This window comes from Cherax quadricarinatus, chromosome 92 (assembly GCF_038502225.1).
Source record: "Cherax quadricarinatus isolate ZL_2023a chromosome 92, ASM3850222v1, whole genome shotgun sequence".
In the NCBI taxonomy this organism is placed as follows: Eukaryota; Metazoa; Arthropoda; class Malacostraca; order Decapoda; family Parastacidae; genus Cherax; species Cherax quadricarinatus.
Genome location: NC_091383.1, coordinates 3,074,597 through 3,102,309, shown reverse-complemented (window position 1 = coordinate 3,102,309; position 27,713 = coordinate 3,074,597). Strand labels below are relative to the sequence as shown.

At 46.9% G+C, this 27,713-nt stretch overlaps 1 long non-coding RNA gene across 1 annotated transcript; it reads right to left on the bottom strand.

Moving 5' to 3' along the window:
- On the bottom strand, positions 1–25,098 carry LOC128698298 (uncharacterized). The gene is made up of 3 exons (XR_008408442.2): positions 25,043–25,098; positions 5,458–5,645; positions 1–2,298 (listed from the first exon to the last, which is right to left on the bottom strand). It is a non-coding gene; the product is annotated as an uncharacterized lncRNA (long non-coding RNA).
- Positions 25,099–27,713: the final 2,615 nt, after the last annotated feature.

The window sequence follows — 27,713 nt, the reverse complement described above, 5'->3', positions numbered from 1 at the left end:
TGCAATGCAAAGACAGCCTCTATTACATGGCTAGCCTAAGCCAGGTACTAGAAATAAGCCGCTTTGTTTGACTTTTTTGGGTCATCCTAAGTTCTCTACACATATGCTGCTATGTGTGATAATCTATAAAGAAAAAATAACTTTTTTGTTTGTTTTATGGTGCAGTACGAGTTGTATATCACAGTTAGCCCTGTAATATACTCCATTTTCTCTAATACAGTGGACCCCCAGTTAACGATATTTTTTCACTCCAGAAGTATGTTCAGGTGCCAGTACTGACCGAATTTGTTCCCATAAGGAATATTGTGAAGTAGATTAGTCCATTTCAGACCCCCAAACATACATGTACAAACGCACTTACATAAATACACTTACATAATTGGTCGCATTCGGAGGTAATCGTTATGCGGGGGTCCACTGTATAAGCCCACAAGACAGGGATAGGAGAATGGTATTTGTATCCCATATCCTCTTCATAACTCTGTCAAACTACTCGGTATTATGCTAAATATTATTCATTCTGGAGTATTTAACATGTTTTATGTTATTATATTGTTTATTATGTCATATTAGATCAATTGTGATAGGCAAATAAGCTGTAGTGTTGATATTAGCGTAATAATAAAGCATATTCCCCTGCATCACGAGACTGAGCTCAAAGCAACCGACAGTGGCTTCAAAGTTACCTTATCGTTAATGGATAATGTACTATGTAGGTGCTTTACATAATGAGAAGCATTTCTTTTATTCATTGGAACCATGGCTAGGGCTAAAAGCAGGTTAAAACAAAAAAATTGGACAAAAAGAAATTGGAACGACTTATGCATCAAGTAGTGCCACCAATCAGTACCAGCAGGTTGGTGTGACGACCCTGGAAATTTGAAATTATGCTAGCCGAAATTAGTGCCGAATGACTGATGGAACCGGATGTCTGATTGCCGGATTTGTGATGGTGGACCTGTATCATCAAACTGTTGAATAAAAACACATGTAACACTTACAACACTTACAACACTTATTAGAAAACTTATTTTTACTAAACTGCCTCTCAGCAGACATAAGATTCCTGATTGTCTTCAAGACCCCTGGTTGTCTTAAAGACCCCTGGTTGTCTTCAAGACCCCTGGTTGTCTTAAAGACCCCTGGTTGTCTTCAAGACCCCCTGGTTGTCTTCAAGACCCCCTGGTTGTCTTCAAGACCCCCTGGTTGTCTTCAAGACCCCTGGTTGTCTTCAAGACCCCCTGGTTGTCTTCAAGACCCCTGGTTGTCTTCAAGACCCCCTGGTTGTCTTCAAGACCCCTGGTTGTCTTAAGAATATTCTCCAGTGATGCTTCACTATCACTACTGGAACTGGTTTCAAGAGCTTGTAGTTCATATTCACTATCACTATCATCACCAATGCTCACATCTGAGTCTGGGATTTGGGAAAATAGGAGTTTCCTCTTTGATTCTGGTACAACTGAACGTGAACAAGACGGCCCAGCAGCAGAGGTGGAAGGCTGAGGGTCGTCTGGGTTTTCCTCACTATTACCGATATTATGGTCATTAGTTTCGGTCACAACCTCACCAAAACCTTGAAACTCATCTTCACTGGCACTTCCATCTGTATTAGAACTGTCACTGGGGAACAAAAGTGTCCCAATTTGCCGAGGAGTGAGGAGCTTCTTACCGAGAGGAATGGTGAACAAGGTCTACTAAAATGGCGTTCACACAATGCGCCACTGGGTCCCAGATTTTTTTTCTACCATGCACACTGACCACACACACCTATTCTCTCACATCTACGCCTACCAGCCTTTTCCCACGAGATTTGAAGGCGCTAGAGTTTATGCATACTAGTACGTCAAAAACCCTGGTGCATAAGCAGTACTAGTACAGCTGAAACCCTGAAAGGGTTAAGTGAACAATATAGCCAGGACTAAAAAAATGCATATACAGTACACACATTACTTACCTTAAAATATTTTCATCCTTGGCTTATAGTGAGTAGGGAATATATTTATTGTAGGAAGTCTGAATAAATGAAGAATGGCTATAACTGAAAACCGCTGGATTAGCGAAACACCGTAAAGTTAAGTGCTGTAAAGAGGGGCCCCTCTAGTGCATGGGTGTGAGGCATGGTCTTTAAACACTGCAGCAAGGAGGGTAGAGGCACTGATGTCATACCCTTCATGGAAACAAAATGATGAATATATACCAGAGTACAGTAGTAGCAAGACTGAAGTCAGGTTGAGACATCAAGTTACAGGTGACAATAACACAGTATCATCTACCAGGATCTGCTCTCCATCCTCAACTCTGAAAGACAGGTACAATCAACAACTAATATTATATTATCCACTACTTTAGAAAAAAATAGTGGTAGGGAAGAGAAGGCACAACAAAATCACAATAAACTAAAATAAATGCAGTACAACATTATATATGTTTAACCCTTTCAGGGTCCGTGCCGTAGATCTATGGCTTTACGTTCAGGGTCCAAACCATAGATCTACGCCATGAGCTCAGCTCACTCTGATAAGCTGTGAGTGGTAAATTTGGGCCTAGATATGAGAGAATACATCTGTAGTATGTGTGCATCACATAAAACAAATCCTGCAGCATACAGTGTATAATGAGAGAAAAAAAACTGAGACAGTGATTTTCGATTAAAACAGAGACTTTGCAGTGCTTTTTGTATGTTTTTATAGTTGTATTTGCAATTTCTTGGTCTCACTTGATAGAATGGAAGACATATTACAGAAATAAAGATGATTTTGATTGGTTTTAGCACTGGAAATGGCTTGAAACTGAGCTCAAAGTAGCAGAAATGCTAAATTTTTGTCTATGTTCAAGAGTAAACAAACGACCTCACACGTCTAATACACGTCAGCTGGTGGGTCTAATATATGTTCACAAATGTGGTGATAATATTTATACAATTATTACAATATTGCATAACAGTAAATCTTCTATTTTTTGGTTTGAATAAAAATTCATTATGTGAATAAAAAATTAAAATGGAATTAATTTGTAAAGCCTCAAAACGTAACTAATGAACAGAGGAAATGTTAGTTTAGTGCCAGGAATGCCTACATTGTTTACTCTGGACCCTATTTTGAAATTGGAATATTTTGAACTTTGTGTTAAATTGGCCAAATTATCAATTTCTGATCACTTTATTTTGTAGTTGAAACAGTTGACTTGGCGATTTCTTGTGCTCAATCGATAGAATAGAAGTAATACTAGTGAAATAGCTAAGAATTTGGTCGACTGGAATAATGTAAAATGGGAGTCAAAGTTGGCAAAATCGCCGATTTGTAAATATCGCTGACACTTCAAAACTCGCGAGAGCATAATTTCGTCAATTTTCCATCAAATTTCGTACTTTTTGTTTTATTACTTTCAGAAAAAACTCTACCACTTCATAAGAAAAAATAACAAAAATTTTTTTTTTTTAAATTCTTGGACCCTGGTGCACACTTTGAAATTTGGTCTCTGGACCCTGAAAGGGTTAATATATATGAATGGAGGAGAAACGTCATTCATTTTCCAGGATAAAATAAGCAAAAATGCTTTTAATGAATATTATGGTAAATTAATGGCTATATCAGCACTAATACAAACTTAATACAGGTCAGTCATCGCTAATCTGGCAATCAGTTATTTGGTTCCATCAGTAATCCGGGTATTAATTTTGGCTAGCATAATTTCAAATTTCGTCATTATACTAAAATTTCATCTGGTGGCCTGGTGGTTAACGCTCTGGCTTCACACGGCGAGGGCCTGGGTTCGATTCCCAGCCAGAGTAGAAACATTGGACGTGTTTCTTTCCACCTGTTGTCTATGTTCCCCATCAGTAAAATGGGTACCTGGGTGTTAGTCGACTGGTGTGGGTCGCATCCTGGGACACTGACCTAAGGAGGCCTGGTCACAGACCGGGCCGCGGGGGCGTTGACCCCCGGAACTCTCTCCAGATAAACTCCAGATACTGACTCAGAAATTGTGCATATTGTTGTAAATTCACAGCAGCAAGCCAGTGGAGGAGAAGGCAGTGATGAAAATGAGAAAGATGTAGCAGAAAGTCTCTAATGATAGGTTAATTAAGTGTATTCTAACCTAACCACTCTAAATAACAGTGTGACTTTGTAAATGGTCCAAAGTCGGACCGAAACGTCGTCGTAAGCTTCTCTCTTTTATGTGCGGTTTATTTGTGTAACTAACCACTCTGTAATCCAGCAAACTCACTAATCCGGCACACTACAGGTCCCAATGATGCCGAATTAGTGATGGCCGACCTGTATCTGTAATAATGTACGTAGTAGAACCCCCCATATCCACATTCAATTTCCAGTTTCAGTTATCCATGATTTACTGTTGGCTGAACATAATCGTAAATTTTGCTTAAAATGACACTAAAGCACAACAGTAGTAATGACGGAAGTTTTTCAAAGCCTAAGAGAAGCCAAGAAGTTTTTCTCATTAATAAAAAAAGTACTAATTCTTGACTTATTATGCATAATTTACCAATTAAACTTTATCATGGGTATGTATGAAAACAAAAGCAGTATATATACATACATGTACACCTACCATCCGACTTACGACCGAGTTCAGTTCTGAGAAACCGGTGGTAAGTCGAACTTTACTACTGAATATCAACAAAACATTTTTGTAATGACTTTATTTTATTGTTTTATTTTGGTATTTCATGTTTTACTTTACTTTTTATGTTGTTAGTACTGTATTTTATACTGTAAGGTTTAGGATAAACACTGTATACAACACAATTACTTGTTTATTTCCAAGAAATTTGGCATAAAAAACACGGTCGTAAGTCGGATGGTAGGTGTATATGGTTTGCTACTGTCTAGGACTCCAATGGAATTAAGTCACTTTCTGACTTTTATGGGTTATCCCAACTTCTCTACACATATGCTGCTATGTATGATAATCTCTGTAACTATGTATACCTGAATAAACTTACTAATCCACAGTTTCGGGTATCCACAGTAGGTCTTGGAAGGTATACCCAGCAGATACCAGGACTTCTGTATTAACGTTTATACTATAACAAGTTAGCAACACACAATAACTCTTCTATAACACTTGAGGAACATTATAGATGTATAGCATTATAGACGTATAACATTATAGATGTATAACATTATAGACGTATAACATTATAGATGTATAACATTATAGATATATAACATTATAGATGTATAACATTATAGATGTATAACATTATACATGTATAACATTATAGATGTATAACATTATAGATGTATAACATTATAGATGTATAACATTATACATGTATAACATTATAGATGTATAACATTATAGATATATAACATTATAGATATATAACATTATAGATATATAACATTATAGATGTATAACATTATAGATGTATAACAGGAATGAATTAACTGCAGGTAAGATCAAACCCGAACAACAACTTGTTATAACTACCAAACCATCGAGGTTCTGATGGATATGTGGGTGTGCGAGGTGCTAACAACAAGACCATAATCGATCAGGCAGTCATAAAAGCCTGGCCTCAGGTAGAGCAGTGATGGTAGAGCATTCAGAACTCATAACAGCTTCTTCCTGACACTGGACTTTCACTCTCCACGTGTGAGGTTCGGCTGCACATACATCTGTCAAGAAATTATATATGAACAAACATTTCTAAACACACATGCAGCAGAGCCCTGCATTTTCGGCGCCTCTTTTTTGGCGTCCCACTAATTGGGGACATTGAGTCATTGTTCATTATGCTCGGTGCTTTTACTGCTCTTTTTGTTGTTTTTGCACAACAGTTGCATATTGGAAGGGCAACTGGCACCATATTTATTTATTTATTTATTTATTTATTTATTTATTTATTTCCAATTTGTGCACACATACAGAGGTACGAAAAAATACAGATAAGAGCAGTATGCCAAAGCCACTTATACTATGCATAGCATTACGGGCTGGCTTAAAATTAACTTAAGATTAACTAAGCAATGATTATTATTATTATTATAATCAAAAAGAAGCGCTAAGCCACAAGGACTATACAGCGCTGCTACTAAGCAATGATGAAATCAGTGATAAAACATTAATGTAAACAGATAACTATAAAGCACAAGTGAGTATTACAAAGACAGGTCATATGGTTGCATTCAGTTAGGTAGTGATTCTGTTAGGTAGTGTATTTAAAAAATAATAAAGTTAGATTGGGTTTTAGGTTTAACATTTATGTGATATAATTGTGAGAAACATTTAAGATATACAATTTATAATGTTCAGTTATTCAGTATTTATTTGGTTTTGGGTGAGTAAGTAATCTTTGAGAAGAGACTTGAATTTATAAACAGGTTGTGTTTCTTTTATATTTACAGGTAATGAATTCCAGATTTTAGGGCCTTTTATGTGCATTGAGTTTTTGCATAGTGTGAGATGGACACGAGGAACATCAAAGAGTGATCTGTGCCTTGTGTTATGGTCATGTGTTCTGTTGAGGTTGGCAAGGAGATGTTTGAGGGGAGGGTTAATATCAGAGTTAAGTGTTCTATGTATGTAATAGGTGCAGTAATAAGTATGGATGTTTTGTATGGTGAGTAGGTTTAGTGTATTGAATATTGGTGGAGTGTGCTGCCTGTAGTGAGAATTTGTTATCATTCTAACTGCAGCCTTTTGTTGGGTAATTAGTGGTCTGAGATGGTTAATTGTTGTTGAGCCCCATGCACAAATTCCATAGGTGAGATAGGGGTAAATAAGAGAGTGATATAGGGCCAGGAGGGCTGACTGTGGAACATAGTACCGTATCTTCGATAGTATGCCTACAGTCTTGGAAATTTTCTTAGAAATTTGATGTATATGTGTATGAAATTTGAGTCTATTATCAAGGTGGATTCCTAAGAATTTTCCCTCTGTTAGTTTTGTGATAGGTGATCCATTTATCATTATGTTAAGAGGGACATCTGTAGCTCTGTTACCAAACTGAATGAAGTAGGTTTTGTCAATGTTTAGTGTGAGTTTGTTAGTCCTCATCCAGGTAGATATTTTCTGTAATTCGGTATTTACAGTATTGGCTAGCGTGACTGGGCTCGGGTGAGAGAAGACGTATGTAGTGTCATCTGCAAATAGTGTGGGTTTGAGTAATTGCGAAGCATTTGGAAGGTCATTTATGTATAGGAGAAAGAGAAGAGGGCCAAGGACACTTCCCTGTGGGACACCAACTGTAATTGGTTGTGCAGAAGAGTTTGCCCCATTTGCGTACACATATTGGCTTCTGTTGCTGAGGTAAGACTTGAGGTAGTTGAGGGAGTGCCCTCTTATACCATAGTGTGACAATTTTACGTGGAGCAAGTCATGGTCAACTGTATCAAAAGCTTTACGTAAGTCAATGAAGATCCCCAGTGGGACTTCTTTTTTCTCTATTGCAGTGTATATATGTTCTAGCATGTGTATAATAGCATCATTAGTATTTTTATTAGGCCTGAATCCAAATTGGCAGGGGTTGAGTATGTTTTGGGAGATAAGGTAGGAGTAGATTCGTTTATGAATTAATTTTTCGAAGATTTTTGAGAGAGGGTGTAAGTTGGATATTGGCCTATAGTTATTCAACTCTGTTTGGTCTCCTCCTTTGTGGATCGGGGTGACCCTTGCTATTTTGAGTACTGTAGGGAAGGTGGAGGATTCAATGGATTTGTTAAAGAGTGTTGCAATGATTGGTGATAGCACTTGTGACACTTTTTTGTATATAAGGGGTGGTAAGGTATTTAAATCTCCTGCCTTGTTTTTTAGTGCGTTGATAATAAGGGAGACTTCGTATGGGTTAGTCGGAGCTAGGAACAGTGTGTTCGGGTAGTTGCCGGTGAGGTAGTCATTTGGTGGGGTATCTGAGCTTGGGATTTTATTGGCAAGGTTTTGTCCTATAGTGGAGAAGAAATCATTGAGTCTGTTTGCTGTTTCTGTTGGTGGGAGTTGGGGTTCATCTGTTTTTGCTAATTTTATTTCGCTATTTCGTGATATCTTTTTTGTTCCCAGAATTTCTGATAGGGTTTTCCAGGTCTTTTTTATATCACCTCTTAAGTTGGATAATCTGTTCTCATAATACAATTTTTTTGCCCTTCTTATCAGGCTGGTTAGGATTGACGAGTAACGTTTTGTTTGGTCTCTGGTTATGTGACCCATTCTGTACTGTTTTTCATATTGGTGTTTTGTATTTATGGATTTGAGAATGCTGGGTGTTAGCCAGGGACTGTTCAGTCTCTTTGCTGTCATCTGTTTAGTTTTTTTAGGGCAGTGCTTGTTATAGAGGTATTGGGTTTTTTTTAGAAAATTATTAATACATTCGTCAATGTCTGTATAGGTTTCTAGCTCAGTGTGCCAATCAATGTTTGCTATTGCTGTTGTGAAGTTATTAATGGCTGCCTCATTGTGAAGTCTGAAGGTGACTTTAGTAGTGTCTTGGGGTAGTTTACCAAGAGTTGTTATGAGGAAAGTAGGGTAGTGGTCTGTGGTATTATCTGTAATTATGCCTGATTTTAAAGGGGATATGGTGTTGGTCCAGATGTGGTCAAGTAGGGAAACACTAGTCTCTGTAACTCTTGTAGGTTTTGTTACTGTTGGTAGTAACATACAGTTACTCATTGTGTTTGTGAATTCAGTAACGTGTGGGTCCTGGTCTTGCAGGAGATTTATATTGAAGTCACCTGAGAGTAGTAAGTGATCTTTGTTCATGCGTGCATCAGTTATCATACTTCCTAGATTTTGACTAAATTGGCTAATGTTTGACTGTGGAACTCTGTAGATGTTTATCAATGTGAGAGGTTTTTGTAGGTACTTTGATTTGAATTTAGCTATTATATATTCCCCATGTTCATCCCTTGTGCAAGTATTAGTGATACATTCTAGTTGGTCTGAGTAGTATATGGCTGTGCCACCCCCTTGTTGATCTGGCCTACAGTTGTGTATGGCTGTGTAACCAGGAATGGCATAGACATCTGTACTATCAGGCTTTAGCCAGGTTTCAGTTAGTGTAATGATGGACATATTGGCATGTAAGGAATTTAGTAATGCTATGAGGTCATCGTAATGCTTGCTTAAAGATCTGATATTGTAGTTAAATATAGTTATGTTGTTGTTGGCACTGAGAAGTGCCTTTGATTGTTCTGCAGTGTAGTAATTACAGTTACTGTTTGATTCATTTAAGTCATTAAATAAGAGGTTGGTATCAGGATCAATGCTTGTAATCATAAGATTTGTAGTGAATCTATAGTTTGAATTAAGTATAAAACAAAGTAAATAGTCTTAAGCTAAAAAATAGCACCTGGATTATTTAACAAATGTAAAATAATGAGCTAAGGGACTAATACAAATAAAGTGATGATCAAATAGTGGAGCTTGGGAATATGATAGTAGGTAGTACTATAAAGGTAATTTTTTAAAGTTAGAATTATAGTATAAAATTATAATATAAAAGGGACTAATATAGGTTGTGGTGACCAATAAAGTGGTAATCAAAAAAATGAGCTTTGGAATATAATGGCAAAATTGTGAACTTATTCTACTTTAGCACCTAAGAATAGCACCTTGATTATTTTAACAATTGTGAATATATAAACTAGGATAGTTATATAAAGCTAAAATAAAGGAGAAAACATATAAGGGACTAAAATTAAGTAATGGTAAGCAAAGTTAAATGGGCAGATGGTAGGAATTATAATATAAACTTATAATATAAAAATACAATTTGAAATGGTACTTGCAATTGCACTAGAGTCTGGTATAGGTTGTTGACAAGATCAAGATTATACCTAGATTTAAATTGACAAAGTAAAATTCACAATTAAAGTACCAAAAGAATAATAGTAAAAAAATAACAATGGTAATGTCTTGATTATAATATGATAGTAAGAGGGTAGACAGGTACACAGGTACAAGGGATAATATAAAGGTTGGGGTTGAATATAAAAACTTGAAAATTTGGCTACAAAATGTTATGGGAAGTATAAAATAATGTTTAATGTACAAAATTAAAATTGACTGGTAGTAAATATGGTGTTTAATAAAATTTTAGTAAGTAATAATGATTACAAAAAAAGTGAAAAAGTAATGTTTATTTCATTCAATATTGCACTGGTAGTTATACTTGAGGTTATATGGCAGTATAAGGTAATTAAGAGTAATCTAGGATAGTAAATGTGGTATTAAAACAGGTAAAGGTAATTAGACAAGTAATGGTTATTAAATGTCAAAATTGTTAAGAGTAAATTGAAATTTTAGTAAAAATGATATTTATTAATTTTAGTAAGTAATATCAATTGATAGTATTTAAAAAAAATATGAGGTAGTAATATGGACAGAGAAAGTATCAATTCAGCTAATGTTTAAGCGAACAATAGTAAATAACAAAATCACATAAGGTGACCTATGCTTACTAGTAAAATCACAAAATGAGGTAGTTGATTATTTAATTACTAAGAGATTGTACAATGAAATTGGAACAATAATGGAGCAAACTAGAATTTTTAACTAGAATTTAAAGGTAAGTATTGTATGTACTGTGTACTTGACTCACAAAATCATTATGGCAATATTGCAAACAAGCTATACCATGGGTGGGGTTAGAACCCGTGATCAGTGTCTCAAAACTCTCAAGGCTCTCTGATTGCGGGTTCTAACCCCACCCATGGTATGGTTTATGCACCGTGTATTTATTTTGCTTTTTTATCATTTGATTCAGCACTCGCTGGCAAGTTTTGCTAATCAGTGTGGGTGAGGAAGCTCAAAGCCTTAAATTATTATTATTATTAAAATCATGAGGGAGCTCTAAACCCGTAGGATTTAGTGTATGTGGGGGGGAAGGTATTCAGGCTCAATTCAGGGAACTGAAGCCCAGATCGAATTCCCTAAATTAAGAGACCCTCACCAGCATCAAGGAACCTCCCTTGAGGGGTAAGAGCCGTAAAAACGAGGCTTTATTAACATTTCTTGCTGGAAATAAATAGAAGTTACACAGAGGTTTACATTTGCTAACAGTTCTGATAAATTTATGGTAAAAAACAATAGATAGGCACAGAATAAACTTCCATATCACTTAACCCTTTCAGGGTTTCGGCCGTACTAGTACGGCTTACGCACCAGGGTTTTTGACGTACTAGTATGCCTAAATTCTAGCGCCCTCAAATCTAGTGAGAGAAAGCTGGTAGGCCTACATATGAAAGAATGGGTCTATGTGGTCAGTGTGCGAAGTATAAAAAAATCCTGATGCCTTGGACTCATGATGGGCTCTCTGACCAGAATTTATATGTAAATAATGTACAGTGGACCCCCGCATAACAATTACCTCCGAATGCGACCAATTATGTAAGTGTATTTAAGTAAGTGCGTTTGTATGTGTATGTTTGGGGGTCTGAAATGGACTAATCTACTTCACAATATTTCTTATGGGAACAAATTCGGTCAGTACTGGCACCTGAACATACTTCTGGAGTGAAAAAATATCGTTAACCGGGGGTCAACTGTTTAATACAATATACAGTACACTACTGTATAAACATTTAAAAATGTACCAGAAATGTTATAAACAGTGCAAAGGTGACATTAAAACAATATCAAAGATGGTTGGCAAAAATCCACTATAATTATAGTATGCTCCTCACTTATCCCTACCCTGGGTTATCCTAGCTGGCTAACACTCCTTACCCTGGGTTATCCTAGCTGGCTAACACTCCCTACCCTGGGTTATCCTAGCTGGCTAACACTCCCTACCCTGGGTTATTCTGGCTGGCTAACACTCCCTACCCTGGGTTATTCTGGCTGGCTAACACTCCCTACCCTGGGTTATCCTAGCTGGCTAACACTCCCTACCCTGGGTTATCCTAGCTGGCTAACACTCCCTACCCTGGGTTATCCTAGCTGGCTAACACTCCCTACCCTGGGTTATTCTGGCTGGCTAACACTCCCTACCCTGGGTTATCCTAGCTGGCTAACACTCCCTACCCTGGGTTATTCTGGCTGGCTAACACTCCCTACCCTGGGTTATCCTAGCTGGCTAACACTCCCTACCCTGGGTTATCCTAGCTGGATAACACTCCCTACCCTGGGTTATCCTGGCTGGCTAACACTCCCTACCCTGGGTTATCCTAGCTGGCTAACACTCCCTACCCTGGGTTATCCTAGCTGGCTAACACTCCCTACCCTGGGTTATTCTGGCTGGCTAACACTCCCTACCCTGGGTTATCCTAGCTGGCTAACACTCCCTACCCTGGGTTATTCTGGCTGGCTAACACTCCCTACCCTGGGTTATTCTGGCTGGCTAACACTCCCTACCCTGGGTTATCCTAGCTGGCTAACACTCCCTACCCTGGGTTATTCTGGCTGGCTAACACTCCCTACCCTGGGTTATCCTAGCTGGCTAACACTCCCTACCCTGGGTTATCCTAGCTGGCTAACACTCCCTACCCTGGGTTATTCTGGCTGGCTAACACTCCCTACCCTGGGTTATCCTAGCTGGCTAACACTCCCTACCCTGGGTTATCCTAGCTGGCTAACACTCCCTACCCTGGGTTATCCTAGCTGGCTAACACTCCCTACCCTGGGTTATCCTAGCTGGCTAACACTCCCTACCCTGGGTTATCCTAGCTGGCTAACACTCCCTACCCTGGGTTATTCTGGCTGGCTAACACTCAATACCCTGGGTTATCCTAGCTGGCTAACACTCCCTACCCTGGGTTATTCTGGCTGGCTAACACTCCCTACCCTGGGTTATTCTGGCTGGCTAACACTCCCTACCCTGGGTTATTCTGGCTGGCTAACACTCCCTACCCTGGGTTATTCTGGCTGGCTAACACTCCCTACCCTGGGTTATCCTAGCTGGCTAACACTCCCTACCCTGGGTTATTCTGGCTGGCTAACACTCCCTACCCTGGGTTATCCTAGCTGGCTAACACTCCCTACCCTGGGTTATCCTAGCTGGCTAACACTCCCTACCCTGGGTTATCCTAGCTGGCTAACACTCCCTACCCTGGGTTATCCTAGCTGGCTAACACTCCCTACCCTGGGTTATCCTAGCTGGCTAACACTCCCTACCCTGGGTTATTCTGGCTGGCTAACACTCAATACCCTGGGTTATCCTAGCTGGCTAACACTCCCTACCCTGGGTTATTCTGGCTGGCTAACACTCCCTACCCTGGGTTATTCTGGCTGGCTAACACTCCCTACCCTGGGTTATTCTGGCTGGCTAACACTCCCTACCCTGGGTTATTCTGGCTGGCTAACACTCCCTACCCTGGGTTATCCTAGCTGGCTAACACTCCCTACCCTGGGTTATTCTGGCTGGCTAACACTCCCTACCCTGGGTTATTCTGGCTGGCTAACACTCCCTACCCTGGGTTATCCTAGCTGGCTAACACTCCCTACCCTGGGTTATTCTGGCTGGCTAACACTCCCTACCCTGGGTTATCCTAGCTGGCTAACACTCCCTACCCTGGGTTATCCTAGCTGGCTAACACTCCCTACCCTGGGTTATTCTGGCTGGCTAACACTCCCTACCCTGGGTTATCCTAGCTGGCTAACACTCCCTACCCTGGGTTATCGTAGCTGGCTAACACTCACTACCCTGGGTTATTCTGGCTGGCTAACACTCCCTACCCTGGGTTATCCTAGCTGGTTAACACTCCCTACCCTGGGTTATTCTGGCTGGCTAACACTCCCTACCCTGGGTTATTCTGGCTGGCTAACACTCCCTACCCTGGGTTATCCTAGCTGGCTAACACTCCCTACCCTGGGTTATTCTGGCTGGCTAACACTCCCTACCCTGGGTTATCCTAGCTGGCTAACACTCCCTACCCTGGGTTATCCTAGCTGGCTAACACTCCCTACCCTGGGTTATTCTGGCTGGCTAACACTCCCTACCCTGGGTTATCCTAGCTGGCTAACATTCCCTACCCTGGGTTATCCTAGCTGGCTAACACTCCCTACCCTGGGTTATTCTGGCTGGCTAACACTCCCTACCCTGGGTTATCCTAGCTGGCTAACACTCCTTACCCTGGGTTATTCTGGCTGGCTAACACTCCCTACCCTGGGTTATCCTAGCTGGCTAACACTCCCTACCCTGGGTTATCCTAGCTGGCTAACACTCCCTACCCTGGGTTATCCTAGCTGGCTAACACTCCCTACCCTGGGTTATCCTAGCTGGCTAACACTCCCTACCCTGGGTTATCCTAGCTGGCTAACACTCCCTACCCTGGGTTATCCTAGCTGGCTAACACTCCCTACCCTGGGTTATCCTAGCTGGCTAACACTCCCTATCCTGGGTTATCCTAGCTGGCTAACACTCCCTACCCTGGGTTATTCTGGCTGGCTAACACTCCCTACCCTGGGTTATTCTGGCTGGCTAACACTCCCTACCCTGGGTTATCCTAGCTGGCTAACACTCCCTACCCTGGGTTATTCTGGCTGGCTAACACACCCTACCCTGGGTTATCCTAGCTGGCTAACACTCCCTACCCTGGGTTATCCTAGCTGGCTAACACTCCCTACCCTGGGTTATTCTGGCTGGCTAACACTCCCTACCCGGGGTTATCCTAGCTGGCTAACACTCCCTACCCTGGGTTATCCTAGCTGGCTAACACTCCCTACCCTGGGTTATCCTAGCTGGCTAACACTCCCTACCCTGGGTTATCCTAGCTGGCTAACACTCCCTACCCTGGGTTATCCTAGCTGGCTAACACTCCCTACCCTGGGTTATCCTAGCTGGCTAACACTCCCTACCCTGGGTTATCCTAGCTGGCTAACACTCCCTACCCTGGGTTATCCTAGCTGGCTAACACTCCCTACCCTGGGTTATCCTAGCTGGCTAACACTCCCTACCCTGGGTTATCCTAGCTGGCTAACACTCCCTACCCTGGGTTATCCTAGCTGGCTAACACTCCCTACCCTGGGTTATCCTAGCTGGCTAACACTCCCTACCCTGGGTTATCCTAGCTGGCTAACACTCCCTACCCTGGGTTATCCTAGCTGGCTAACACTCCCTACCCTGGGTTATCCTAGCTGGCTAACACACCCTACCCTGGGTTATCCTAGCTGGCTAACACGCCCTACCCTGGGTTATCCTAGCTGGCTAACACTCCCTACCCTGGGTTATCCTAGCTGGCTAACACTCCCTACCCTGGGTTATCCTAGCTGGCTAACACTCCCTACCCTGGGTTATCCTAGCTGGCTAACACACCCTACCCTGGGTTATCCTAGCTGGCTAACACTCCCTACCCTGGGTTATCCTAGCTGGCTAACACTCCCTACCCTGGGTTATCCTAGCTGGCTAACACTCCCTACCCTGAGTTATCCTAGCTGGCTAACACTCCCTACCCTGGGTTATCCTGGCTGGCTAACACTCCTTACCCTGGGTTATCCTGGCTGGCTAACACTCCCTACCCTGGGTTATCCTAGCTGGCTAACACTCCCTACCCTGGGTTATCCTAGCTGGCTAACACTCCCTACCCTGGGTTATCCTAGCTGGCTAACACTCCCTACCCTGGGTTATCCTAGCTGGCTAACACTCCCTACCCTGGGTTATCCTAGCTGGCTAACACTCCCTACCCTGGGTTATTCTGGCTGGCTAACACTCCCTACCCTGGGTTATCCTAGCTGGCTAACACTCCCTACCCTGGGTTATCCTAGCTGGCTAACACTCCCTACCCTGGGTTATCCTAGCTGGCTAACACTCCCTACCCTGGGTTATCCTAGCTGGCTAACACTCACTACCCTGGGTTATCCTAGCTGGCTAACACTCCCTACCCTGGGTTATCCTAGCTGGCTAACACTCCCTACCCTGGGTTATCCTAGCTGGCTAACACTCCCTACCCTGGGTTATCCTAGCTGGCTAACACTCCCTACCCTGGGTTATCCTAGCTGGCTAACACTCCCTACCCTGGGTTATCCTAGCTGGCTAACACTCCCTACCCTGGGTTATCCTAGCTGGCTAACACTCCCTACCCTGGGTTATCCTGGCTGGCTAACACTCCCTACCCTGGGTTATCCTAGCTGGCTAACACTCCCTACCCTGGGTTATCCTAGCTGGCTAACACTCCCTACCCTGGGTTATCCTAGCTGGCTAACACTCCCTACCCTGGGTTATCCTAGCTGGCTAACACTCCCTACCCTGGGTTATCCTAGCTGGCTAACACTCCCTACCCTGGGTTATCCTAGCTGGCTAACACACCCTACCCTGGGTTATCCTAGCTGGCTAACACTCCCTACCCTGGGTTATCCTAGCTGGCTAACACTCCCTACCCTGGGTTATCCTAGCTGGCTAACACTCCCTACCCTGAGTTATCCTAGCTGGCTAACACTCCCTACCCTGGGTTATCCTGGCTGGCTAACACTCCCTACCCTGGGTTATCCTGGCTGGCTAACACTCCCTACCCTGGGTTATCCTAGCTGGCTAACACTCCCTACCCTGGGTTATCCTAGCTGGCTAACACTCCCTACCCTGGGTTATCCTAGCTGGCTAACACTCCCTACCCTGGGTTATCCTAGCTGGCTAACACTCCCTACCCTGGGTTATCCTAGCTGGCTAACACTCCCTACCCTGGGTTATCCTGGCTGGCTAACACTCCCTACCCTGGGTTATCCTAGCTGGCTAACACTCAATACCCTGGGTTATCCTAGCTGGCTAACACTCCCTACCCTGGGTTATCCTGGCTGGCTAACACTCCCTACCCTGGGTTATCCTAGCTGGCTAACACTCCCTACCCTGGGTTATCCTAGCTGGCTAACACTCCCTACCCTGGGTTATCCTAGCTGGCTAACACTCCCTACCCTGGGTTATCCTAGCTGGCTAACACTCCCTACCCTGGGTTATCCTAGCTGGCTAACACTCCCTACCCTGGGTTATCCTAGCTGGCTAACACTCCCTACCCTGGGTTATTCTGGCTGCCTAACACTCCCTACCCTGGGTTATCCTAGCTGGCTAACACTCCTTACCCTGGGTTATCCTAGCTGGCTAACACTCCCTACCCTGGGTTATTCTGGTTGGCTAACACTCCCTACCCTGGGTTATCCTAGCTGGCTAACACTCCCTACCCTGGGTTATCCTAGCTGGCTAACACTCCCTACCCTGTGTTACCCTGGCTGGCTAACACTCCCTACCCTGGGTTATCCTAGATGGCTAACACTCCCTACCCTGTGTTATCATGGCTGGCTAACACTCCCTATCCTGGGTTATCCTAGCTGGCTAACACTCCCTACCCTGGGTTATCCTAGCTGGCTAACACTCCCTACCCTGGGTTATCCTGGCTGGCTAACACTCCCTACCCTGGGTTATCCTGGCTGGCTAACACTCCCTACCCTGGGTTATCCTAGCTGGCTAACACTCCCTACCCTGGGTTATCCTGGCTGGCTAACACTCCCTACCCTGGGTTATCCTAGCTGGCTAACACTCCCTACCCTGGGTTATCCTAGCTGGCTAACACACCCTACCCTGGGTTATCCTAGCTGGCTAACACTCCCTACCCTGGGTTATCCTAGCTGGCTAACACTCCCTACCCTGGGTTATCCTAGCTGGCTAACACTCCCTACCCTGGGTTATCCTGGCTGGCTAACACTCCCTACCCTGGGTTATCCTGGCTGGCTAACACTCCCTACCCTGGGTTATCCTAGCTGGCTAACACTCCCTACCCTGGGTTATCCTAGCTGGCTAACACTCCCTACCCTGGGTTATCCTAGCTGGCTAACACTCCCTACCCTGGGTTATCCTGGCAGGCTAACACTCCCTACCCTGGGTTATCCTGGCTGGCTAACACTCCCTACCCTGGGTTATCCTAGCTGGCTAACACTCCCTACCCTGGGTTATCCTGGCTGGCTAACACTCCCTACCCTGGGTTATCCTAGCTGGCTAACACTCCCTACCCTGGGTTATCCTAGCTGGCTAACACACCCTACCCTGGGTTATCCTAGCTGGCAAACACTCCCTACCCTGGGTTATCCTAGCTGGGTAACACTCCCTACCCTGGGTTATCCTAGCTGGCTAACACTCCCTACCCTGGGTTATCCTGGCTGGCTAACACTCCCTACCCTGGGTTATCCTGGCTGGCTAACACTCCCTACCCTGGGTTATCCTAGCTGGCTAACACTCCCTACCCTGGGTTATCCTGGCTCGCTAATACTCCCTACCCTGGGTTATCCTAGCTGGCTAACACTCCCTACCCTGGGTTATCCTAGCTGGCTAACACACCCTACCCTGGGTTATCCTAGCTGGCTAACACTCCCTACCCTGGGTTATCCTAGCTGGCTAACACTCCCTACCCTGGGTTATCCTAGCTGGCTAACACTCCCTACCCTGGGTTATCCTGGCTGGCTAACACTCCCTACCCTGGGTTATCCTAGCTGGCTAACACTCCCTACCCTGGGTTATCCTGGCTGGCTAACACTCCCTACCCTGGGTTATCCTAGCTGGCTAACACACCCTACCCTGGGTTATCCAAGCTGGCTAACACTCCCTACCCTGGGTTATCCTAGCTGGCTAACACACCCTACCCTGGGTTATCCTAGCTGGCTAACACTCCCTACCCTGGGTTATCCTAGCTGGCTAACACTCCCTACCCTGGGTTATCCTAGCTGGCTAACACTCCCTACCCTGGGTTATCCTGGCTGGCTAACACTCCCTACCCTGGGATATCCTGGCTGGCTAACACTCCCTACCCTGGGTTATCCTAGCTGGCTAACACTCCCTACCCTGGGTTATCCTGGCTCGCTAACACTCCCTACCCTGGGTTATCCTAGCTGGCTAACACTCCCTACCCTGGGTTATCCTAGCTGGCTAACACACCCTACCCTGGGTTATCCTAGCTGGCTAACACTCCCTACCCTGGGTTATCCTAGCTGGCTAACACTCCCTACCCTGGGTTATCCTAGCTGGCTAACACTCCCTACCCTGGGTTATCCTGGCTGGCTAACACTCCCTACCCTGGGTTATCCTAGCTGGCTAACACTCCCTACCCTGGGTTATCCTGGCTGGCTAACACTCCCTACCCTGGGTTATCCTAGCTGGCTAACACACCCTACCCTGGGTTATCCAAGCTGGCTAACACTCCCTACCCTGGGTTATCCTAGCTGGCTAACACTCCCTACCCTGGGTTATCCTAGCTGGCTAACACTCCCTACCCTGGGTTATCCTGGCTGGCTAACACTCCCTACCCTGGGTTATCCTAGCTGGCTAACACTCCCTACCCTGGGTTATCCTAGCTGGCTAACACTCCCTACCCTGGGTTATCCTAGCTGGCTAACACTCCCTACCCTGGGTTATCCCAGCTGGCTAACACACCCTACCCTGGGTTATCCTGGATGGCTAACACTCCCTACCCTGGGTTATCCTGGCTGGCTAACACACCCTACCCTGGGTTATCCAAGCTGGCTAACACTCCCTACCCTGGGTTATCCTAGCTGGCTAACACTCCCTACCCTGGGTTATCCTAGCTGGCTAACACTCCCTACCCTGGGTTATCCTGGCTGGCTAACACTCCCTACCCTGGGTTATCCTAGCTGGCTAACACTCCCTACCCTGGGTTATCCTAGCTGGCTAACACACCCTACCCTGGGTTATCCTGGATGGCTAACACTCCCTACCCTGGGTTATCCTGGCTGGCTAACACTCCCTACCCTGGGTTAGTCTGGCTGGCTAACACTCCCTACCCTGGGTTATCCTAGCTGGCTAACACTTCCTACCCTGGGATGTCCTGGGTGGCTAACACTCCCTACCCTGGGTTATTCTGGCTGGCTAACACTCCCTACCCTGGGTTATCCTAGCTGGCTAACACTCCCTACCCTGGGTTATCCTAGCTGGCTAACACTCCCTACCCTGGGTTATCCTAGCTGGCTAACACTCCCTACCCTGGGTTATCCTAGCTGGCTAACACTCCCTACCCTGGGTTATCCTAGCTGGCTAACACTCCCTACCCTGGGTTATCCTGGCTGGCTAACACTCCCTACCCTGGGTTATCCTAGCTGGCTAACACACCCTACCCTGGGTTATCCAAGCTGGCTAACACTCCCTACCCTGGGTTATCCTAGCTGGCTAACACTCCCTACCCTGGGTTATCCTAGCTGGCTAACACACCCTACCCTGGGTTATCCTGGATGGCTAACACTCCCTACCCTGGGTTATCCTGGCTGGCTAACACTCCCTACCCTGGGTTAGTCTGGCTGGCTAACATTCCCTATCCTGGGTTATCCTAGCTGGCTAACACTCCCTACCCTGGGATATCCTGGCTGGCTAACACTCCCTACCCTGGGTTATTCTGGCTGGCTAACACTCCCTACCCTGGGTTATCCTAGCTGGCTAACACTCCCTACCCTGGGTTATCCTAGCTGGCTAACACTCCCTACCCTGGGTTATCCTAGCTGGCTAACACTCCCTACCCTGGGTTATCCTAGCTGGCTAACACTCCCTACCCTGGGTTATCCTAGCTGGCTAACACTCCCTACCCTGGGTTATCCTGGCTGGCTAACACTCCCTACCCTGGGTTATCCTAGCTGGCTAACACTCCCTACCCTGAGTTATCCTAGCTGGCTAACACTCCCTACCCTGGGTTATCCTGGCTGGCTAACACTCCCTACCCTGGGTTATCCTAGCTGGCTAACACTCCCTACCCTGGGTTATCCTAGCTGGCTAACACTCCCTACCCTGGGTTATCCTAGCTGGCTAACACTCCCTACCCTGGGTTATCCTAGCTGGCTAACACACCCTACCCTGGGTTATCCTGGATGGCTAACACTCCCTACCTTGGGTTATCCTGGCTGGCTAACACTCCCTACCCTGGGTTATTCTGGCTGGCTAACACTCCCTACCCTGGGTTATCCTAGCTGGCTAACACTCCCTACCCTGGGATATCCTGGCTGGCTAACACTCCTTACCCTGGGTTATTCTGGCTGGCTAACACTCCCTACCCTGGGTTATCCTAGCTGGCTAACACTCCCTACCCTGGGTTATCCTAGCTGGCTAACACTCCCTACCCTGGGTTATCCTAGCTGGCTAACACTCCCTACCCTGGGTTATCCTAGCTGGCTAACACTCCCTACCCTGGGTTATCCTAGCTGGCTAACACACCCTACCCTGGGTTATCCTGGATGGCTAACACTCCCTACCCTGGGTTATCCTGGCTGGCTAACACTCCCTACCCTGGGTTATTCTGGCTGGCTAACACTCCCTACCCTGGGTTATCCTAGCTGGCTAACACTCCCTACCCTGGGTTATCCTAGCTGGCTAACACTCCCTACCCTGGGTTATATTAGCTGGCTAACACTCACTACCCTGGGTTATCCTAGCTGGCTAACACCCTACCCTGGGTTATCCTGGATGGCTAACACTCCCTACCCTGGGTTATCCTGGCTGGCTAACACACCCTACCCTGGGTTATCCTGGATGGCTAACACTCCCTACCTTGGGTTATCCTGGCTGGCTAACACTCCCTACCCTGGGTTATTCTGGCTGGCTAACACTCCCTACCCTGGGTTATCCTAGCTGGCTAACACTCCCTACCCTGGGTTATCCTAGCTGGCTAACACCCTACCCTGGGTTATCCTGGATGGCTAACACTCCCTACCCTGGGTTATCCTGGCTGGCTAACATTCCCTACCCTGGGTTATCCTAGCTGGCTAACACTCCCTACCCACAATGTCTATTTCTCCCAGTTCTTCTACTTAGTTGGGTATATCAGAGCCACTGACAGCAACACCCGGAGTATCGAGTCCGGTTTCTCGATGGTACCAGAAAAAAATTGTTGCTCAAGGCTGGACGATGAGAGAAAAGGAACATAAGATCCTTTGTAAATAGAGAAAGAAACTTGAAGTTGCCAATTAGATCCGGTGGACGCCCTTGCCAAACCTCAGCAGAGAGGGACCCCCTTGCCAAACCTCAGCAGAGAGGGACCCCCTTGCCAAACCTCAGCAGAGAGGGACACCCTTGCTAAGCCTGAGCAGAGAGGGACACCCTTGCCAAGCCTCAGCAGAGAGGGACACCCTTGCCAAGCCTCAGCAGAGGGACCCCCTTGCCAAACCTCAGCAGAGAGGGACCCCCTTGCCAAACCTCAGCAGAGAGGGACACCCTTGCCAAACCTCAGCAGAGAGGGACACCCTTGCTAAGCCTGAGCAGAGAGGGACACCCTTGCCAAGCCTCAGCAGAGCCGGACACCCTTGCCAAGCCTCAGCAGAGCCGGACACCCTTGCCAAGCCTCAGCAGAGCCGGACACCCTTGCCAAGCCTCAGCAGAGCCGGACACCCTTGCTAAGCCTCAGCAGAGAGGGACACCCTTGCCAAGACCCAGCAGAGAGGGACACCGTTGCCAAGCCTCAGCAGAGAGGGACACCCTTGCCAAGCCTTAGCAGAGAGGGACACCCTTGCCAAGCCTCAGCAGAGAGGGATACCCTTGCCAAGCCCCAGCAGAGAGGGACACCCTTGCCAAGCCCCAGCAGAGAGGGACACCCTTGCCAAGCCTCAGCAGAAAGGGACACCCTTGCCAAGCCTAAGCAGAAAGGGACACCCTTGCCAAGCCTCAGCAGAGAGAGACACCCTTGCCTAACCCCAGAAGAGAGGGACACCCTTACCAAGTCCCAGCAGAGAGGGACACCCTTGACAAGCCTCAGCAGAGAGGGACACCCTTGCCTAGCCCCAGCAGAGGGACACCCTTACCAAGCCCCAGCAGAGAGGGACACCCTTGCCAAGCCTCAGCAGAGAGGGACACCCTTGCCAAGCCCCAGCAGAGGGACACCCTTACCAAGCCCCGGCAGAGGGACACCCATGCCAAGCCCAAGCAGAGAGGGACACCCTTGTCTAGCCCCAGCAGAGAGGGTCACCCTTGCCAAGCCTCAGCAGAGGGGGACACCCTTGTCAAGCCCTAGCAGAAAGGGACACCCTTGCCTAGCCCCAGCAGAGAGGGACACCCTTGCCAAACCCCAGCAGAGGGACACCCTTGCCAAGCCCCAGCAGAGAGGGACACCCTTGCCAAGCCTCAGCAGAGAGGGATACCCTTGCCAAGCCCCAGCAGAGAGGGACACCCTTGCCAAGCCCCAGCAGAGAGGGACACCCTTGCCAAGCCTCAGCAGAAAGGGACACCCTTGCCAAGCCTAAGCAGAAAGGGACACCCTTGCCAAGCCTCAGCAGAGAGAGACACCCTTGCCTAACCCCAGAAGAGAGGGACACCCTTACCAAGTCCCAGCAGAGAGGGACACCCTTGACAAGCCTCAGCAGAGAGGGACACCCTTGCCTAGCCCCAGCAGAGGGACACCCTTACCAAGCCCCAGCAGAGAGGGACACCCTTGCCAAGCCTCAGCAGAGAGGGACACCCTTGCCAAGCCCCAGCAGAGGGACACCCTTACCAAGCCCCGGCAGAGGGACACCCATGCCAAGCCCAAGCAGAGAGGGACACCCTTGTCTAGCCCCAGCAGAGAGGGTCACCCTTGCCAAGCCTCAGCAGAGGGGGACACCCTTGTCAAGCCCTAGCAGAAAGGGACACCCTTGCCTAGCCCCAGCAGAGAGGGACACCCTTGCCAAACCCCAGCAGAGGGACACCCTTGCCAAGCACCAGCAGAGAGGGACACCCTTGCCAAGCCCTAGGAGAGAGGGACACCCTTGCCAAGCCCCAGCAGAGAGGGACACCCTTGCCTAGCCCCAGCAGAGAGGGACACCCTTGCCAAGCCCCAGCAGAGAGGGACACCCTTACCAAGCCCCAGCAGAGAGGAACACCCTTGCCATGCCCCAGCAGAGAGGGACACCCTTGCCAAGCCTCAGCAGAGAGGGACACCCTTGCCTAGCCCCAGAAGAGAGGGACACCCTTGCCAAGCCCCAGCAGAGAGGGACACCCTTGCTAAGCCCCAGCAGAGGGACACCCTTGCCTAGCCCCAGAAGAGAGGGACACCCTTGCCAAGCCCTAGCACAGAGAGACACCCTTGCCAAGCCTCAGCAGAGAGGGACACCCTTGCCAAGCCCCAGCAGAGAGGGACACCCTTGACAAGCTCTAGCAGAGAGAGACACCCTTGCCAAGCCTCAGCACAGAGGGACACCCTTGCCAAGCCCTAGCAGAGAGGGACATCCTTGCCAAGCCCTAGCAGAGAGGGACACCTTTGCCAAGCCTCAACAGAGGGACACCGTTGCCAAGCCTCAGCAGAGAGGGACACCCTTGCCAAGCCCTAGCAGAGAGGGATACCCTTGCCAAGCCCCAGCAGAGAGGGACACCCTTGCCAAGCCTCAGCACAGAGGGACACCCTTGCCAAGCCCTAGCAGAGAGGGATACCCTTGCCAAGCCCCAGCAGAGAGGGACACCCTTGCCAAGCCCCAGCAGAGAGGGACACCCTTGCCAAGCCTCAACAGAGGGACACCGTTGCCAAGCCTCAGCAGAGAGGGACACCCTTGCCAAGCCCCAGCAGACAGGGACACCTTTGCCAAGCCCCAGCAGAGAAGGACACCCATGCCAAGCCTCAGCAGAGAGAGACACCCTTGCCAAGCCTCAGCAGAGAGGGACACCTTTGCCAAGCCCCAGCAGAGAGAGACACCCTTGCCAAGCCTCAGCAGAGAGGGACACCCTTGCCAAGCCCCAGGAGACAGGGACACCTTTGCCAAGCCCCAGCAGAGAGGGACACCCTTGCCAAGCCTCAGCAGAGAGGGACACCCTTGCCAAGCCCCAGCAGAGAAGGACACCCTTACCAAGCCCCAGCAGATAGGGACGCCCTTGCCAAGCCCCAGCAGAGGGACACCCTTGCCAAGCCCCAGCAGAGGGGGACACCCTTGCCAAGCCCCAGCAGAGGGACACCCTTGCCAAGCCCCAGCAGAGAGGGACACCCATGCCATGCCCCAGCAGAGAGGGACACCCTTGCCAAGCCCCAGCAGAGGGACACCCATGCCACGCCCCAGCAGAGGGACACCCATGCCAAGCCCCAGCAGGACACTCTTACCAAGCCTCAGCAGAGAGGGACACCCTTGCCAAGCCTCAGCAGAGAGGGACACCCTTGCCAAGCCTCAGCAGAGAGGGACACCCTTGCCTAGCCCCAGCAGAGAGGGACGTCCACACCTGACACAGTCTGAGGCACAAGTCCATTATTCCCAGTGTTTGTTGTTGGTGTTTAGGGCCTCCGTCACCACCGCCGTACCTGACCCTCTGATCTCCTGCACAAGACTTTATTTAGGCTTTTGGTATATAATATAACATTATTTTTGTCCAGTAGGCTTAGGAGACACAGATAGTATTGGTATATATGAGTATGTTTCGTTTATTTACCCCAGGATGTTACAGTAAAGTTAAATTATGGGATTTATTTCTCTTGTGGGTCCTGAGTCTGTTCAGTTAGGTCAAATTTCCTTCAGATCAAAACAAAATGTTGAAAGAATCTCTAAAATTTAATGAAAAGTGTCACTTGCAGATAGATAAGGACGAACTTTCACCTTCCCTTACCTACACTCTGACACAGCCAGAGGTCCACACTGCACTTCTGACAGAATGAAACATGTCAGTGGCCTGGTGGCTAAACCTCCCACTTCACACACGGACGGCCCGGGTTCGATTCCCGGCGGGTGGAAACATTTCGACACGTTTCCTTACACCTATTGTCCTGTTCTCCTAGCAGCAAATAGGTACCTGGGTGTTAGTTGACTGGTGTGGGTCGCATCCTGGGTGTTAGTGGACTGGTGTGGGTCACATCCTGGGTGTTAGTGGACTGGTGTGGGTCACATCCTGGGTGTTAGTGGACTGGTGTGGGTCACATCCTGGGCGTTAGTGAACTGGTGTGGGTCACATCCTGGGTGTTAGTGGACTGGTGTGGGTCACATCCTGGGTGTTAGTGGACTGGTGTGGGTCACATCCTGGGTGTTAGTGGACTGGTGTGGGTCACATCCTGGGTGTTAGTGAACTGGTGTGGGTCACATCCTGGGTGTTAGTGGACTGGTGTGGGTCACATCCTGGGTGTTAGTGGACTGGTGTGGGTCACATCCTTGGTGTTAGTGGACTGGTGTGGGTCGCATCCTGGGTGTTAGTGGACTGGTGTGGGAAATGCTCAGCATAACAAGGGACTTTCTATATAGTAGTATGTCACTGATGTCAGCTATGGTGTGTATACCTTGTACATGTACTTGTATACCTTGTACATGTACTTGTATACCTTGTACATGTACTTGTATACCTTGTACATGTACTTGTATACCTTGTACATGTACTTGTATACCTTGTACATGTACTTGTATACCTTGTACATGTACTTGTATACCTTGTACATGTACTTGTATACCTTGTACGTGTACTTGTATACCTTGTACATGTACTTGTATACCTTGTACATGTACTTGTATACCTTGTACGTGTACTTGTATACCTTGTACATGTACTTGTATACCTTGTACATGTACTTGTATACCTTGTACATGTACTTGTATACCTTGTACGTGTACTTGTATACCTTGTACATGTACTTGTATACATTGTACATGTACTTGTATACCTTGTACATGTACTTGTATACCTTGTACATGTACTTGTATACCTTGTACATGTACTTGTATACCTTGTACATGTTTACCTGGAGTTTACCTGGAGAGAGTTCCGGGGGTCAACGCCCCCGCGGCCCGGTCTGTGACCAGGCCTCCTGGTGGATCAGAGCCTGATCAACCAGACTGTTGCTGCTGGCTGCACGCAAACCAACGTACGAGCCACAGCCCGGCTGATCCGGAACTGACTTTAGGTGCTTGTCCAGTGCCAGCTTGAAGACTGCCAGGGGTCTGTTGGTAATCCCCCTTATGTGTGCTGGGAGGCAGTTGAACAGTCTCGGGCCCCTGACACTTATTGTATGGTCTCTTAACGTGCTAGTGACACCCCTGCTTTTCATTGGGGGGATGGTGCATCGTCTGCCAAGTCTTTTGCTTTCGTAGTGAGTGATTCTCGTGTGCAAGTTCGGTACTAGTCCCTCTAGGATTTTCCAGGTGTATATAATCATGTATCTCTCCCTCCTGCGTTCCAGGGAATACAGGTTTAGGAACCTCAAGCGCTCCCAATAATTGAGGTGTTTTATCTCCGTTATGCGCGCCGTGAAAATTCTCTGTACATTTTCTAGGTCGGCAATTTCACCTGCCTTGAAAGGTGCTGTTAGTGTGCAGCAATATTCCAGCCTAGATAGAACAAGTGACCTGAAGAGTGTCATCATGGGCTTGGCCTCCCTAGTTTTGAAGGTTCTCATTATCCATCCTGTCATTTTTCTAGAAGATGCGATTGATACAATGTTATGGTCCTTGAAGGTGAGATCCTCCGACATGATCACTCCCAGGTCTTTGACGTTGGTGTTTCGCTCTATTTTGTGGCCAGAATTTGTTTTGTACTCTGATGAAGATTTAATTTCCTCGTCTTTACCATATCTGAGTAATTGAAATTTCTCATCGTTGAACTTCATATTGTTTTCTGCAGCCCACTGAAAGATTTGGTTGATGTCCGCCTGGAGCTTTGCAGTGTCTGCAATGGAAGACACTGTCATGCAGATTCGGGTGTCATCTGCAAAGGAAGACACTGTGCTGTGGCTGACATCCTTGTCTATGTCGGATATGAGGATGAGGAACAAGATGGGAGCGAGTACTGTGCCTTGTGGAACAGAGCTTTTCACCGTAGCTGCCTCGGACTTTACTCTGTTGACGACTACTCTCTGTGTTCTGTTAGTGAGGAAATTATAGATCCATCGACCGACTTTTCCTGTTATTCCTTTAGC